This window comes from Pieris rapae, chromosome 17 (assembly GCF_905147795.1).
Source record: "Pieris rapae chromosome 17, ilPieRapa1.1, whole genome shotgun sequence".
Lineage (NCBI taxonomy): Eukaryota > Metazoa > Arthropoda > Insecta > Lepidoptera > Pieridae > Pieris > Pieris rapae.
Window position 1 is genome coordinate 1,901,833 of NC_059525.1, and position 17,667 is coordinate 1,919,499.

General features: G+C 33.0%; 1 protein-coding gene and 1 long non-coding RNA gene across 2 annotated transcripts in view; both read right to left on the minus strand.

Moving 5' to 3' along the window:
* The window catches only part of LOC110999252 (hemicentin-1-like), a 154,891-nt gene that overhangs the window by 72,577 nt on the left and 64,647 nt on the right, over positions 1-17,667 (minus strand). The window lies entirely within an intron of this gene.
* On the minus strand, positions 14,278-15,677 carry LOC123689904. The gene is made up of 2 exons (XR_006750775.1): positions 15,290-15,677; positions 14,278-15,005 (listed from the first exon to the last, which is right to left on the minus strand). It is a non-coding gene; the product is annotated as an uncharacterized LOC123689904 (long non-coding RNA).

A 17,667-nucleotide genomic window follows, 5' to 3' on the forward strand; every position in this document is an offset into this window, starting at 1 on the left:
CATCTTGCCATAGTTAATTCATTTCACTTACGTAACTGCTTTCGCCCTTATCGCTTTTGTGAGTTTTGGGAAAAAATAAACGTGAAAAAATATTTTTTTTATATAGAACAGGGCCAAACGGGCAGGAGGCTCACGTCATGTTAAGTCGCCGCCCATGGACACTCTCATGTCAGAGGGTTCGCGAGTGCGTTGCTGGCCTTTTAAGAATTTGTACGCTCTTTTCTTTAAGGACCCTAAGTCGAATTGGTTTGGAAATACTTAAGAGGTGGTTCGCGGCAAAAACTGCCTTGAAACACGCGCAGTTGTGGAACCGTCCGTTCGTCGAGATGACATTCATAAACTTGATAATTGTATGCGAAAAATGATTTTTCAATTTAGGGAAATCATAGATAAATATTACAGATTTAAGTAAACTAATAACACCGTGTTTGTTACCATTTTATATGCATAAATATTAATATGTAAACTATGTAAAATTACATTAGTTTGTGAAATAATTAACTGCGAATTTATGTCCTTTATTCGACATCTCATATGAAATATCTTAATTAAGCAGGTAATTACAAAACTATTATATACCTCTTTGACCAGTCAGTTATGGCTATGAGTCAAACTTCTTAATTAATAAGTGCTTGAAAAGCTTTAGTGATGTGATGTAATGAACTTTGTTTGGAAAGTATGCTCTTGTATTGAGCTCGTCCTAGATTAAAGTTCCAAACGCTTTTAACTTGGAGTGCCTTATTAAAGCCAGTTCAACATGTATTAGTTCCCCATGCAGTAAGGCTTTAACACTTATGTAACTTTCTTGGAAGTATGATGACGTATATTAAAGAGTTATTATTTACACTTCGACAGTATATTATAAAAAATCATACATATAATAAAACAACGAAAAGCAGTTTACATAAGTTATTAGGCCACGGACGGCCTTTTCGGTACTTTGTACAGTGAAGGAGGAGTGATAGAACGATATTATGAAATATCTGACCATACACGATTGAATAATAAACTTTTCACGTAAGTGTTAAGAACTATTTCGATTATTTAACAGATGTAAATGCATACATAGTAAATGCCTCGAGTGTAACCATCATGGTGGGCAATACTGCTCATCAAATTTCATTTAAATGACTGACTGATTGGCCGGCAGATATAGAACCTTTATCACGTGCTTGCTTTTTAAATAATTAATGAAAAAGTTGTGCCAGGTTTTATACCTAAACCGAACCTTCCTTAATTTATAATTAATAATACAGAACATTCTTCTAGGCTGTAAACCATAAAAAGTTCTGTGTTATGTTAAAACAAATGTAAACAGCAAATTAATTAGTATTTAACACCACTTGACGTTTTAAGTACTTAAAAGAAGTCGTGAGTGGCTTCATCGTACGCAACCAATAGACTTTTATCTCTATTAGCAATAACTCCTCGCCCGTACAATAATGAAAAATATTGTAACAAAATTAAGATGTCTTTTACCTACAAATAGATGTATGTGAAAAATTAAAACGAAACATTCACAGTATAAACTCCGGTTAAATTATCAACGTAACGATTTTACAATAGATTTCGACACAATTCACGACGATAGATCACAATTTTTGAATCACTATCGTTAAAAATATAAGATTTATCATGATTAATTTATTCACAGTCGTTTTGAGATTAAAAATAAACATCCTTATTTCAGTTCTTAATTTCCTTTCAAATCTTAAATAGAATATAATTCAAACAATCTTTTTTCCCGTATTTCATGAATATTCAAAGAAATCTAGAACATTAATTGAGGTCTAATTAATTCAATATACAACAAGAGTCCTCTAGTCTGTTAAGTTGACCCCATTTATATCATCAAGTGACCTCAGAATGATGTCAATCTACGAATCGAATGAAATATTCACAATAACGTCGTTCACTAGGCTTTAATACACGCGAGACCGGACCCGACACTTACCTTTTGGGTCGTCACTGCAATTTTTAATCCTGTATAGATAATGTTATGTGAAGAGGTATTAGTACATAAGGTAAATTAATTATATTTGCGTGTATGAACAAGAGTAACTCCGATATTTACTAGATTTAATAAAAAGGTTCGTGCGTACAAAGTACACGTGTAAGTAGTGTAACTTCTTTGTGAGATGACGTTTTGTAGATGATCCTGTACCAGTATATGATCACTCCTATATATCTATATTCATACGGTTTACACACTGCATACGTGCTAATCTTAATATATATATTTCTTGTGTGCGTGTGTATGTGACTGAACTCCTCCTAAACGACTGGACCGATTTTGACGAAATTTTTTGTGTGTGTTCAAGGGGATCTGGGAATGGTTTAGATTCACAATTTTGTCCGCTGGACAATGTTTTTTTAATTAATTTTCAATTTATTAGTTGTTGTTGATTTTGGAATGTTTTACATTGGATCCGACAGACGGCGCTACCATCGCAGTGTAAAATTTTAAATAATATTCGAATTTTAGTCTGTCCCGACAGTTAGCGCTGCGATCAAATTAAAAAAAAGTTTTGTTATCATTGTGTTATTGTAGACCATGGGCTGGATCGTTAGATATTGTCATAACATTTGAATTATAATTTTCATCAAAATGGTCCAGAATGTTTTAGCTTATTAAAAAAAGTTTGAAATTTTCAAATTAAAGACGTGTAGACAGGACAACGTCTGTCAGGTCCGCTAGTGATAATATATATAAAAATCTACGTTTAATGCTCAAGATGTTATGCGACAGAATTTCCATCTAAAAGTTCTAATATATAACTACTAAACAAATATATCAGCCTATAGCGTATATTTTTCTCGACCTCCCGTAATCACTCTCTCTCTCAATCGGGCTCAATCGCTCTCTCCTTTTTGTTTGACATTGGGTGTCCAAGGGCGGCGGTATCACTTAACATCAGGTGAGCCTCCTGCCCGATTGCCCCCTGTTCTATAAAAGAAAAAAAAATGCTGCACATCTTCGTACGTTCCGTAAAAATTTTACCTTTATACGATTATAGAAATATCACTTCAAAAACGTTGTCCGAGTTACTATCAGGTTCATTTACTAAATAAATAAAAAATGGTAGATTACATATAAAACGTTTTCCCGCAACGATGCGTTGCGTCGCGTGACTTACAGTAAGTGAATGAAACGCTTATACCAACAATGCTTTGTTTATTCCACAAGATATGAGCGTGTTTAAGATAAGCTTGTCTTTGTAGGATACTTTTAATAAAAGCACACATTTGTGGAGTGAATTATTTTTAATAGGATTGTGCGTGGTACATTCTATGTTTTGGCGTCTTAAAGTGTTTTGAAAGTATTATTATTGTATATATACTGTAATATTGGACAATTCAAAAGTGATAAAAATATTTAATAAATCTCGATATGTTTAGACGCTAAAAGAGTACAAAAAAAATTATATTGGGGTACAAAATTGGAAATACACCGCCAACTAAAAAAAATGCGTGCGTCCAGAGTACACATGTCAAAAGTGAAACTTCAATGTAAACTAATGTGAAAGCACCAAGAGTATAATGTACCAGTATAAAATCACTCCATGTATTTGTATATATTTATATTCACACATATAATCACGCATCTAAAGTTCTCATATGTTTAACGAACACAACAACCAATAGCATGTAATTTTAATCGATGTCCCTTTTTCACCCTCTCTCTATCGGTCTCAATCGCTCTCTCCCTTTTCTTAAACAAAAACGTTGCACACCTTCGTGACGTTCCTTAAAAAAATACTCTCATCCGCCTAAAGTTACACTGAAAAAAATAATTCTAAAATTTCTGCAATAGCTGTACTAGCTAATAAGCATTAAAATACCAGCATTCTAATCAAAAAGCATAATATCATCATACAATAAAGTATATCATACGCAAGGTACACAATACGCAGTTTTCGTGAAACATTCCTAATTCAAATTCTCACGGACAACGAAGCGTTCAGCTTAAACGATACAAGAGTATCATAAGGAGAAGTTTAACTTGGTGAAGTCGAAATAATGTATTATGACATCAGCAGTTTGCATGCGACGCACGGCTTACACTCACGTAATCTCATTCACACATTCCCTACATTACAACGTACCTTTTATCTACGAATACAGGGATTTTGTGTCAAGTTTAACTGGATTAACTTCGTTCTTTATACTGATGTTTTAATTTATGTCGAGATTAGGTGCTTAATTTTGAAAGAGATTTGTGCACTTATGAAACGATGATTTTGAAATTAGATATATTTATTTCACTTTCGTGTTAAACATAACGAGCAGTTTTGCATGGTTGGATATTTATGAAAAAATAGTTGCTTTTATATCGATCCAGTAGTTAGCGTTTATTCGTTACAAAGATAATTGATTATAAAATTATTTTCTTTTTATATTATACTATAGTAATAAAATAAAACTAAATCATTAATATACCGAAACTAGGGTCATACCAATAGTTGTAATACTTACGTTTATTAATTAAATGTTTCTTTAGACATCACCATTCTACAAGAAGATCCTGCTATTCATACCTCACCCCTAACCAATAACGGCTTAGTTTTCCTAACTCGAACCACTTTATCACAAAACACGACCAATATATAGACTACTTATATAAATATATAGCGACGTGAGTGTCTTTTTTCTTGAGGGTCTCAGCAGACGGAGGACTGACGATACACTGACTGTACGCTGTGCAAATTTTTTAAGCAACTTTTCAATTACTATGGTACTGGTAAAATGGATAGTATATTACATTACTAGAAAGACGACTATATCTTATAAAAACTATGTATATAAGGTTCAATAATTTAACTAACATATTTTATGAGAATGAAATACCTCAGGTATAATCAAAATTTAATCATGATATAGGTGAAGCTCCCGCTAAAATCTATGTAAAATATTTGTAAGAAACTTTCCACGCAGCGCCTCTGGCGGTAACATGCAAACTAACTTCAGTACTATGATGTTGACAGTTTTCAAAAAGTTCGAAATTTTCATGGAGTAATCAGCGATCCCATATGGATATTTTGTCCTAACAGACAATAAACTATACACGCCTTTATATTTATCACTACATATTATAAAACAAAGTCGCTTTCTCTGTCCCTATGTCCCTTTGTATGCTTAAATCTTTGAAACTACGCAACGGATTTTCATGCGGTTTTTTAATAGATAGAGGAAGAGGAAGGTTTATATGTATAATAACATCCATTAAATAGTGGAGAAGTACTGTTATTTTTGAGGTTTCTAATGTGATGTCGTAAATAATTACATTTTTTCCGCTTACATTGCAAACGCAGGCTGAACCCTACGAGTTTTATCAAAATAATGTACTAAGCATTGTACACATTGAAAAGGTTTACAGAAAAGTCTGTGATGGTATATGTCTATCTCTTATGGATAACCCACATTTTTATATACAACGTTCACAGATTTTTTGTAGTGTATTTAGTATCAGCATTGCACGCGTGCGAAGCCGGGGCGGGTCGCTAGTATTTCATAAACTATTTTCTATGAGCAGGCGAAAAATAATAAACGACTTTAATATAAGGGTCTTCCCTCCAACTTCGATTTGTTCCTTTTGGAGTGGACAATCTTGGGCCGTGGGCTTGTCATGGGCGCTAATTAAATATTTAAGTTGGCGTTCTTGGTGGGGCGCGTCTTAGTGAATTGCACTATCTGCATACAGGTCGTCCCAAAGTTATAAGACATGAGTTTATGTTATTTTTCAAAGATTTTCTAAATGAAGGTTTTCCTACTTAGATTGTTACAAATGGACTAATTAGATGGCCGGCCAGATTCCTGGACCTTACACCATTGGATTTCTTCTTTTATATATGGGGATGTTAAAGATATGCTATACAAAAAGCGATAGCGCTAGCAAAAAGCGAGAACGTGGGCAAATTATCCGACCAAAATGACATGATTTCATGCATTATGTCATATTGTCTTCGTCGAGTTTTAAAGTTATGAGACACTTTATTAAAATTCCTACTAGTCTTAAATTAGGCCAGATTGTATTACCAAGGTCGTCTCAGTCATAAGTTATTAAAAGCTGTAACTTGATATGATTAAAGTTCACGGCCAGATGCATTCTGTGATAAGATTATTTCGGATCTTCGACTATCAACTTAAGATTTCAATAGGGATAAATTTGACTGCTCAATTTATTCAAGGGACTGACGAATTAGCATCCGAAACGAGCGCGCCTTTATAATTGGCGCTGCTTACAGTGATGTATTGGTTACGGAATGCCAGCTTTTTGTCGATAGATGTGTGCGTACTTTACTAAAATGTCACTACAAACATTGTATCCCTACTAAGGAGAGAAAACCGAACCGAGTATCCCCACATGAGACGAAACAATAATAGGCGTAATATAAAGGAACTGCTAAATCTCGGTATTCAGGTTAAAACGTAAAAGATGACCATAATTATAGACTATTCGCTTAGGCCCATTGACTACGTTGGCTGGGGCACCTTGACCACATAGGTCCATATTAGCTTGTAAAGAAGGCATACTTTATCCGGAGTAGTTGTCGGACACCGGCCGTTTAGTTAAGCCTAGGTACCGAGGACAGATCAACAGAGTGAAGGAGAGCCTGCAGCCAGCAATTGGTAGCGGGAAGGTTCTCATTTTGGAGGCCCAGGCCCTTGAGTGTCTTTACTTTTTGGTTCGCAGAGCCAACTTGAGTAAGTTATACATAGAATTCTTCGTAAAGATAAAATAATATTGCCATTGAGCCTCTGGTGCGTTTACTATGAATCCTGAATAAATTCAAATAAGTGAAGATTTTATAAGGAGTTTAGTTAGAAAAATAAAATATATGATATACATACATATTTAATTAAACAAGTAGGTAATAATAATAAATAATGTTCTGGACCGCCTGTTTATTTCGTTTATCGATAGATTTGCGAGCATCGGTGACATCACTAGCAGTTTATACGTTGGAATTCTCTTAGTGTTTGTCAAATGTTGCTTTTGAATAATGGAGGGGTTTCTGTAACCTATTTAAAGTTGAGTTTACGCTTATATGGCACTTGTTTGTATGATTGCTTGTATATAATATTATATAACACAACATTTGTGCTCGTTTTTAGTCCTATTATACCTCTATTATATATAATATTTAGTGATATCATACGCCACTTTCTTTAATTTTAAATATATTATTATAGTAGAATAATACTATGTATGTTGTGAATATTGTAAATATATATTTGGGTTTTGAAAATAAGCCTCCTTTCTGAATTATCAATTTTGTAAGAAAACTTATTTGAAGTCGTTCATTTCGAGTTATCAGTTTCTTAAGACATTAAGTAATAATAATAGTTCACAGCTGTCAAACGACTTACTTGCTTCCTAATCAGTTTGCTAATTATTAAGTATCGTAGCAGATTATATTAGAAATTTATTATGTATGGACGGATTGATGATTCATGGAAATTAATTAATTAAAATTGTGTTGTGATTGTATAGTGAATTATTATATGATTATATAATTTATTATAGTATTAATTGAACTTTTTAAGAATCAAAAAATGGTATCGACTATTTATTTTGTATTGAGCTTTGCAATGCTTTCAACTGCAAATAAAATAAAATAAATATTCCGGCTTATATAACTTTATAAAGTCTAATAGAAAATCCATAATTTTTAATTTTAATATTTTTAAGTTTACCTTAATTTTTTGCAATCACATTAATAGTCCAGTTGTGGTACTCTAAACTTTTCAATAGCGACAAAGATACAGATCCCGATCTATGCAAGTTCGATGTATTTCTGTATATATCCATAGGCGTTGATGACGCAAACTTCGAGAGCATTACAAAATCTCAAACTCTCTAACAAGTGATCTCTTCCAGGCAACTAAAGTTAGAAAATAAAAATACTAAGGCTAAAGTGCAGTGCGTAAAAAAGTAAAACTAAAGTATTTACAATTATAGGTCGAAGGTATATGTTTAAAAGGCTTTATACGTAAGACTTTAGCTAGGAAGCTAATCATATGGGATCTGGGAGCGTATACCATAACTTAATGGTGGGGATTCAAAACATCTCAAAAGGATCAGCTGTTAGAAGAAATTCCCAAAATGCCTCTTAATTTAATATTATTTTATTTAATGTTATTTTTTTCTCGACATTAAGTAATTGGCATTTTCTGTATGTATATGTGTCTGTAAAAAAAATATTTCCTTTTTTTTCTAACAGAACAGGGGGCAAACGGGTTACCGCCGACCATGGACACTCTCAATTTCAATTGCACTCCTCAGACCAATCCAGAAATTTTGCAGGCCATCAATCAGCACCTAATTCATTTCATAACAAGAATATAAAGCAAAAGAGTCCTGACACCTTCTGGACTAAGATTTTTGACAGTATTACTGAGTGGCCATGCCATGGAGGTTAATGTTTGGCTGAGCCCAGTTGACACTTGACATAAAGTATGGGCTTCCGATGAAGATGACATTTCTCTTTAAAGCAATTTTAAGTCCAAACTCTTTGCTCCAATATTCACGTGTCAAAAGTAAGTTTATCATATGTCGAAGTCAAATTTGAAGTCACCAGCACAAAGCTGATAATGAGCCGATAGGCGTGTTGTCAGGGAGGTGAGATTAGTAACCACTTTTCATAACTTTGGTCGTCATTACTATTAAATATTGAACATAACAAGAAGGATTATATTAAATCGATCCAATTAAAGGAGATTTAATTAAAGCCCGAAAAAGTTAATAGGCGATCTTATCGCAACGACTCGGTAGCCTTGGCCCCTTGCGTCAGGTGAGGGTTGATAGTTTAAGAGCTGAAAATAACCATATTACCAAACTATCATAATTAATTTAAAGAAGGAAAAATCTAGCATTACACATTACAATTATAGGTATACTTATTATTTAGTATGTAAATTATACGGCTATTATTTATCAACTCTTCAAAGCTATTATTTAGATGAAATGTTTTGTACATAACAAAATATCATTAAAGATTTATAAATGGAAGTATGTAGTTACATTGGCACACATATACCCAGAACGCACCATAAGTGTTAATACAAATACTTCAACGAATGTTTAGCTTTTTTTTATCATGTAGGGGTTTTTAGCTGTAAGAATGTAATCATAATATTTAGATCAGTCTAACATCGACCACCGTTAAAATAGGGTCTAACATCGACCACCGTTTAAATAGGAGTCTAATATCGACTACTGACTAATAAAGTTTCTTATTTAAAAAAAAACCTTTTAAATATCGTCGCGATTTAACTAGCTAACATACAAAAATGTTATTGTTATTATGGTACCAAATCCTTTTCAGGTATGTGCCTCAGATTTCTATACAGAAATCTATACATAATACAAATATATACATATTTCATGATCATTTGTCAATCTAATAGGCAAGTATGTGATCAGCTCCAAGTGTCTGACTTTTTGAGTCAAGTCGGTTTTCCCTTTTTCTTCACCGTTCGAGCGAATGTTGCGTACATAGAAAGAATGTGCAAGTAAGTGCACAGCCAGATATCGAACCTACGACCTCAGGGATGAATTAAACGGAAAAATATAAATGATGGATTAAACAGTAGAATAAGGCTGATATATTAATGACTATAAATATAAATATTTAATATTAATGAATATAATATCATAATATTTCAAGTATCATAACCACAACTAGAATGAAGATAACGAATACCCAAAATCAAAAGCTCTTGATCAAAAGCTTAGGTATACGGTTTGTAATACAACTCAATCTGGAAATGTAAATTTGGAACGATTCCGTTACTTGAATAATCAAGAACAGGTTCACTGGAGGCTTTGTTACATACATATTTTATTAGAAATCACTGCGGGTTGTACACCACTATAGCTTACCACATACTTAAGATTTGTGTATAATCATTTCTTTACAATTAATATATCTAATGTCGCTAAGCCTATATGGGGCTACACTTCACAGTGTATCTGTTTTTTATAGACAAGAATATAATGTATAATTTATAGCCTTCTGTGTCTGACATCGATGTTTAGTATTCAGTCACCTTACGAATTTTGCCTTTACCGGATTAGTGCCAATTAAAGGCATAGTAGGAACAATCCATTGGTCGTGATTCGATAATTGCTTCATAATTTATGGATGCACTTTTATAAATGAATTAATAATGTGTTCCTGTGTGTAATCCTATACGTTTTGGCTTAGAAACAAAGAGATTATATTTTCTTTTAAATGAGTTTTTTTATTGAACAGGGGGCAAACGGGCAGAAGTCCGCCGCCCATAGACACTACATTATTGTAGTGTTAGAGTAAATACTTTTTTATATCCTCAATTGACAGTTTATTTACATACATAGAAATATAAATAGTCTCTGAAGTATTCAAACTATTTTTTTACATAAAATTTGAAATATTGAATAAATTTGAACCCTCGAAACGCCGACATTTTGCGCGGGATTTTGCTAACATCACCTGACACGTCCCGAATTTGTTTACTTCAGGCGTATCAGTTACTTCATACATATTTTCAATTTAAATTGCTATACAGATCATGGAAGCGGCTAAAAACCTAAAAAAAATGGAGTTTTGAAGTTAAGTGACTTTCAACAAGGTTGCATTAAACATTCAACGCTCCTAGTGGAATAAAAAGAGAACAGAAGAGAACAGAATAAGTGCACGGCAGTAATAATTGTTAATTGAAAGTAATGTTAATAAAGTTTTTCTTAAATAAACAATATGATTACACAAAAAATCCATTTCTATCCCTTCCCATTTTCATTTCCACATTACGAAGTTTCACTACTTCGATGCGGACGCACTATTTTTCACCTATTCCAAATTATCGTTACTATTGTATGAAAACACATTACACATATTTATTTATCAGCCTCAAAGCCATAATTTTAACCCCAGCGTTGGAGGAAGGCTTCCAAGAAGTGAGTGTAAGATTATTACACTGGCTCAATGTGGGATGACAGATGACACATTATTGATTTTAGATAAGTAACAATGTCGTCTTGAGCACTGTCAAATACGTCCAACATCATACAGACAAAAATTTAATGACGTCTCTTCAGACCAGATTTTATCTGACGTTCTAGAATAAGCCAGAGATTTAGCGCTAACTAATTTTTCCAAAAAGGATTTAACGTACTGATATCAAACCGCCATGTGATTTATGAATAAAGGAAAATGTAAACGAGTAAGTTTTGTCCAAGGGTTTCAAACTCATGACCTCAAGTTTGAACACTACATGATCCCACCATTTGCATTTTTACTGTATTAATTTAAAATATTTTTTTGTTTCAAAATGTTTTGTAAAGTATCGAAGAATATAATAATCTAAATGAGAAGAGAAATTCTTATGAAGAGAAATTCTTATATGACGCTTCGCTCACTGACTGATGTCGATACAGCTAAACTTGTTTATTTTAGTTACTTTCACAGCCTAATGACTTATGGCTTATTGTTATGGGGTCACGCTGCTGATGTCGAATCTGTTTTCATTCTGCAGAAGAGGGCTATTCGTGCAATCTATAATTTAAAATGTAGGGAATCTCTCAGAGATAAATTCAAGGAAATTAATATACTTACCTTTCCCTCGCAATATATTTATGAAAATATTATGTTTGTATACAAAAATAGTGATAAATATACTAGATTAGAACATACGCACAATGTCAATACTCGGAACAAACGCAGGCTGCAATTTCCCCGTACTAGACTGTGTAAAGTTAGTAATTCTTTTTTGGGGAAAGGGATACTCTTCTTTAATAAAATCCCAGAGGCTCTTTTATCTCTGCCTTTTAATAAATTTAAGAAATGTATTAAAGAAAAGCTGTGTAAAAAGGCTTACTATAAAGTTATTGATTATCTAGTTGATAAAAGGGCCTGGGACTAGTGCTGGGCAGGCTGCCTCTAATTAATTTGATATATTTGTTTTAAATATTGTTTGATGATTTGCTTTTTTAAAAGAGTACCGAGAGTTTTTTACGCCGGCTTTTTCTCTCGGCCTACACCCTCCTCTGTCTTTGCCGATGAGTAGGGATGCCTACAAGTTTGAATTGATTGACGTGGAATAAGTGATACCTAGAAGATCTTATGTTCCAAAATAAACGTATTTTATTTTTTTTATTTTATTTTTATAAAAAAAGTAACGAAGGTATGAAATTATATATGTTAATACATATATTTTATCAATCACATTCAACTAGAACTATCCAAACAAATTCTTTACAGCAAGCATTGTATCCCGCTTACAAAGCTAAAACAATGCGAGAGCAATCGCAGATAATTGTATCGGCTCATTCATCATTTATTGGCAAAACAGTTTATACGGCGCATAGTTCCCTAAGACATTCCAAATTTATTGCCTATTCGAGTGTCGAACTAATGTAGAATGTTGAACAATATCAAACTTGCTTGTGACTGTGGCGTGCAATAATCTGAGTAATTGTTTCGTCTTTGTGTCTATTGCTGTACCGTTTCCTTAGGTGGTACAGATATTCGGATTTAGAACATTGACCTACATAAAAGTTATGTGTGAATTCGAGTCGCTGCAATTTCATATGAAGTGAACAAGTGTAGTGCTTGAAATTGCAATGTGAAATGTCACAAAGTGTTTAGGTAAATAGACATGTTCGCGTTATATTGGACACAAACTGGACTGGTTGTAAAATACTTCGTTTATTGCTGATTAAATTCTTGCGAAAGTCTTATATAATTTACTTTGTGGCTTAGATGCGGCAGTATTTTCTTTTAATTTAAATTTTTATATTTGAGCATTTATCAACTATTTGATTCAAACCAATGCTAATAATAAATAGAATATACCTTTAAGATGAATTATAGTGTCTGTGACACAGACATTGGAAATATCTAGTAAACGTAAATTAAAACTAATATATTGAAATTTGTCTGTAATAAAAATTATTTATGTGCAAAACATTTTAAAAAATTTCGTTCAGCGAGGAAAGTACCAGCTCTGAGGTCATAAATTTTTAATTAGTGCCTATGTATTTGAACACCACGCCCTCTATTGGGAACAAAATCCAAACCACTTATTATATTCCGTCTGCCTTGCGCCAGTTTGTCCAAGGGAGGTGAGACTGGGATAACGTATCCACACGAGTAGCATCCCATACCAGCCCGTCCATCATTCAAGAGATCAAAGACATCCTCTCCGGCCGCTTGAATTTACAATGATTTTAAAACATAGACAGCGAGAGAAATTGTCAGCGAAATTAAATTGTTTGATTCAAAGTGACAAGACAACAATATTAAATTGTACTAGATCATTTATGTGTCTCAAAAAGAAGTTCATATTTAGTTGATCGTTTAAAGAAAAAGTATCACGCGTATCAAAAAAGTGTTTATTTAGTACAAAATTTTGGGAATTTATATCTTAAAAATAATACCGTCCAAATATATCGCACACCCAGATCAATACTGCACTAAGTCAAAATATAACTTTTTTGAGTATCGACTAAAAACTGTTTTATCATATAAGATGTAAAGTTATTACTAAGATTTTTTAAATATTGTGTAAATAACCAAATGCTTATCAATAAACATTAGTTAATTACTGTCAAAAACTCACATAAAGTGTTTAATCCTTACTTTTCGAGTTAATTCACTGTTGTAAAACTATTGAACCAATAAAATAAAAATTATTTCTATTTACTCCGTTCTTACTGATTGATTCTGAAATAATGCAGTGTAATCCTATCATAATATATTTGGTCGAAAATATTCAACAAAGAATTATCTGTTTCAATTTCAAGAATGTATTCATAAAACAGTAAACAAAATAATGGAATCTATGAAAATCAGCATGCACTTTTATTATATACTGTGACAGTGTGATCAGCTATATTATGTTATGAAGAAAAACAGTCTTACATGTTTGGGGTCTAAAAAAAAGCAATCTTAAACCAAAAATTAATGTAACATCACAAGTTTACTTTCATAATTATCTATTGACTACCTTAAACTTTCTATAAAAAATAAAATAATCACAGGATACTTAGATATGAAATTTTTAATTCAATGAAGGAAATTACGTTTCCTGTAAGTGCTGTGCTACTCTAAATTCAATGCTGTCTTGTAACTGAGTTGACATAATTAGTAGGAAAAATATATTTTTTAATTATATCTCTCTTTTTGTTTTCAGCCACAGGTTGTTGTTTTTTCACGAATTAAAGTAGCATATTGCTGTGGGCAATAAATAGGAACAGATTTTAAGTATCTTTTAATCTATTTGTCTATTACACTGTGGACGTTGTCCCCTTCGTTTCGAGAATGCCCGCGGAAGAAATTATGTCTTATGGAATTAACTCTAAGCATGTTGTTAACTGCGTAAGCATAGAAAGATAGTCAGTATTTGTTTTTTTGTTGCCGAAAGCAATTGTCGCTATAGAATATGACATCACATCATTATTAGGATCCTTTTTTGCAAGTATCAACTCAATGTATGCAAGGACACAACTCCCGATCTCACTTGCACCGCGCTCCGCTTCGGTTTCGGGTATCTTCTGCCGATGGGCCTGGTCTATTGGATTCATTGTCAGATGAGCACTTTGAGCTGCTAGAGCTTGATGACGATGAGCCTGAGTCTGAAGAGGTACTTGAGCAGGAAGACGAAGATACCCGTCTAGGTATTACAGGTGGCCGGAATTTTTGTATTTTTCGGATAGAAAAAGTAGGATCCGTTCCGATCCGAATCATCTATAAAATCTCTTTCATTACTCTTTTCGGGTGTCAAAGACTTATTTGAAGCTACAATAGATGATACCTCGAGAGCTGATGCTGCAACGGGTGATACCGTGATAAATAATCATGTAACTGGTGATACCACGATTGATGATGGTGATGCATCTAAATTTTTGCTTCATTTTCAACACAAATTTCTATTTTTCTTTGTGAAGTGGTTGACGCAGCCTCGGTTGCCGTTGCTTCCAATGCCTTTTCAAGCAACAATAGACCCCGACCCTTCATCATCTGCCAAATAACATAAAATATTCAATTTCATTCACTAATACTGCATTATCTCAAAAAATATGTTAAATCTTCTTAAAAATAAATTCTAAAACCAATTTTCAAAAGTATTCTTTTAGTTTAGATAATAAGTAGTAATTCTGAGTATTAAAAAATAATATATTGCTCTATTTCCAGAAATTATAACATTATTCACGTTTACCATCAATAGTGCATTATTTAACTAATTTTCAGCTTTATCAAACAACACTGTACTATTTTTGAATAATTAAAAAAATATAACATACCCTCGTCACCAATACAGTATTATTTAGAAATACTATCAAAACAGCAGAAGCAGGAAATTCACCAACACTGCATTAAATCTAAATAATTCGGAGTAATTTTCTACTTCATTCAACAATACTTAACCATTACAAAATAATTCACTGTTACGTAACGTCACTATATGCTGCTTCTATAAAGGAACAAGTTGCAACTCGAATTAGATTCTTATTCGTGGTACGACTAGGCAGTTATTCATTCACCAAAAGAGACTTAGCACGACATCTGTTGGCTGTTTTAGCAAATAAAGATATGGCTGTCTTTGTGGTATGTGCGGGAAAAAAATGCCTATTTAACTATATAAATAAGTCAATTCGGGGATTTTTTGACTTAGTGCAGTATTGATCTGGGTGTGCGATATACCCTCGCGTTTGTGTCACTCATTTAATCGAACAATAAAATTAGTTATGACGGCTCGGCAGGTGGACTCAGTGATGGCTGACATTTCGTGACGGATATTTTCTTTCAATTGCGCCAGAGAAGTCGGCTTATTGGCGTAAACTTTAGATATGATATAACCCCATAAAAAATCAGAACTGCATTGAGGACAATTTATGTCACCTCTACTGGAAATCGATTTGCGTGAGGAAACTTCACGAACCCGTGGCAGAGACGTATTGGGTGTGTGTGACGTTGTTCCGTCCTGTTGAAACCATGTTCTTTGGTTATAGCCAGGTTTTGAAATTCAGGCAACAAGAAGTCGTGTAACATTTTGACATAACGCTCAATAAAATTTATTTATTTGTTTTTTATTATATTTACTATATTGTTTGTTATAAGATTTAGGAATATAAGTTTATTTTTTAATGTTTTTATGTAAGGATAATTGGAGTGGGAATTATTTTGGAATGCTATCGAATTATTAGTAACTGTTAAGATAGAAAAATGTAGTGGAATAAAATAAATATATAAATAAAAAAAAATAGTTAAATGTAAACTTTCTTTTCAGACACATGTAACTATGTGAAAATTTGCGAGACTGTTTAAAACATAAATGTGAGGATGAAATGTTCGGATGAGCGCTTAAAATTCAGCGATATGTTCATAATTAATTTGTATCGCAACATGAGTAGGCGTACAAGGGCCAAACTTGCCCTATCTTGTTAGGGAAATTTCAACTCAGCGTCACTTGTGCCACTCAGCAACAAAGTTAGGTCTGTCGTACATGTAATGATAAGCAAGGAATGTATGACATTATAAGTATTGCTCGGAATACTTCCTGATTTTTATGTTGATTTTGGTGAGGATAAATGAAGCCGCTCAAAGAACGACTTATCAGGTAATTTGTATCGTATGTTTGAGATTAATTAATAAATAAACATTATATTGATTGTAAAGAAAATGTTACAAATATAATGGTAATATTATTTTATTTGAAACTAACACTATTTAATAATTATTTGCTTATATAATCTAAGTATAATAAAAATACTTTATATTACACCGATAACATATGTATAACAATTTGTAAAAAAATCTCATAACAGCTTTCCATATAGGATAGCAAAACAAAAAACAAGCTGTATCGCAGTGCACTGGACATCGGGCCTAAATTATTTGTCGACGTGACAATTTCCGTCCTTTTCATACTTATCGCTAATGAAAGAGACGGCACTAGTATGTTTCGTTAAAAGGGGCACATATTAGGTGGTTCCATATTTGAGTAAACTTTAAGTTGAAATGGTATTTTGGTTAATGTAAGAGCTAAAAGCTAAGTTGGCCTGATCGTTTGACATCGCTTTGAACTTTTAAAATTAGGTTTGCAGATATGTACACAGAATTGGTGATATTATTTTTGTTACGAGTTAGAGCGCGTTCACATTAGGCGTTTTGAACCGCGCGCTTTGGTAACGCACGTTATAAGGAACTGATTGTAGTTAACGTGTCAGACGTGCGTTACAGTTTTTGGTTAGAACGTGCATTGCGTATGCGCCAGCCGCATAAGCGGCTTTTTTTTGTACGCTAATGTAGAAAAGGGCTCTTTTATAAATAGTGGACGCACGTTGACGAAAATGGAGTACAATAATTTTGATACGGATTTCTTTATCGATGAAATCCAAAAGCGACCAAATATTTCGAAAGTCCCGATTATAAAGATAAGAATATATACATTTTAAGAAAAGGCAATTTTTTCTGCAAAGTGCGGTATGCTAATGGGCGTCAAACACAACGCCGAACGCCCAATGTGTAATCGCTTTTAGTGCTTAGCATCGTGGGTGCCAGTGCCTTTAAATTAAAAAAAAAATATGCTATGGTAATGGTATCATGTTTAATAAAACCGAACATTTTTGCAGCAAATTTCAAATCTTAAAACATTTTAAACATTTTGTAGTTGTGCGCT